Source organism: Anabrus simplex, chromosome 2 (genome assembly GCF_040414725.1).
Source record: "Anabrus simplex isolate iqAnaSimp1 chromosome 2, ASM4041472v1, whole genome shotgun sequence".
NCBI lineage: Eukaryota > Metazoa > Arthropoda > Insecta > Orthoptera > Tettigoniidae > Anabrus > Anabrus simplex.
The window spans coordinates 300,753,495-300,754,382 of NC_090266.1; the positions used below are offsets into that span (position 1 = coordinate 300,753,495).

An 888-nucleotide genomic window follows, 5' to 3' on the forward strand; every position below is an offset into this window, starting at 1 on the left:
GCAGTGTCCTGGAGCTTCAGACTCTTGGTCGGGGGATACAACTGGGGAGTATGACCAGTACCTCGCCCAGGCGGCCTCACCTGCTATGCTGAACAGGGGCCTTGTGGAGGGATGGGAAGAGTGGAAGGGATAGGCAAGGAAGAGGGAAGGAAGCGGCCGTGGCCTTAAGTTAGGTACCATCCCGGCATTCGCCTGGAGGAGAAGTGGGAAACCACGGAAAACCACTTCCAGGATGGCTGAGGTGGGAATCGAACCCACCTCTACTCAGTTGACCTCCCGAGGCTGAGTGGACCCCGTTCCAGCCCTCGTACCACTTTTCAAATTTCGTGGCAGAGCCGGGAATCGAACCCGGACCTCCGGGGGTGGCAGCTAATCACGCTAACCACTACACCACAGAGGCGGCTACAAAGTAATATACTGATCAAAAACGTGTGAACTGTTAAAATTAAATACTAGCATAGGTACGCGCGAGGAACCGAAATAAAAGGGCATGGAATCATACGGTGTTGTGTGAAAGGAGAGACGGTTAGACAAGGATGGAATTACACTGCTGATACGAAATTACCTCAGTTGATAGCCCGTTTGGTGGCCTAAAACAACATTGTTACAATAAATATTACAGCCAGCAATTTAGGCTACATTCCTAGTAACAGGAAAACATGCAAATATTTTTTTTTAAAAAACTGCGATACATTACAACTTTGTGTCTGCGTCCTCAGTGTAACGTTTAGTGTTATTAGATGCCGTCCTCGGGGCCCGGGTTCGATTCCCGTTACTGCCAGAAATTTACGAATAGCAGGAGGTCTGGTATTTAGTTGATAAGGTAAATACAGCTCTCCACCATTGGAGCTCTGCTTGAAAAAGGAGCTGCACCACCGCGGGATTAGG

The 888-nt window shown here is 49.2% G+C and overlaps 1 non-coding gene across 1 annotated transcript; it reads left to right on the forward strand.

The window, feature by feature from the left end:
- Positions 1-503: 503 nt before the first annotated feature.
- Positions 504-608, forward strand: LOC136865070 (U6atac minor spliceosomal RNA). Its single transcript, XR_010859455.2, has one exon. It is a non-coding gene; the product is annotated as a U6atac minor spliceosomal RNA (small nuclear RNA).
- The last annotated feature ends 280 nt before the right edge of the window (positions 609-888 follow it).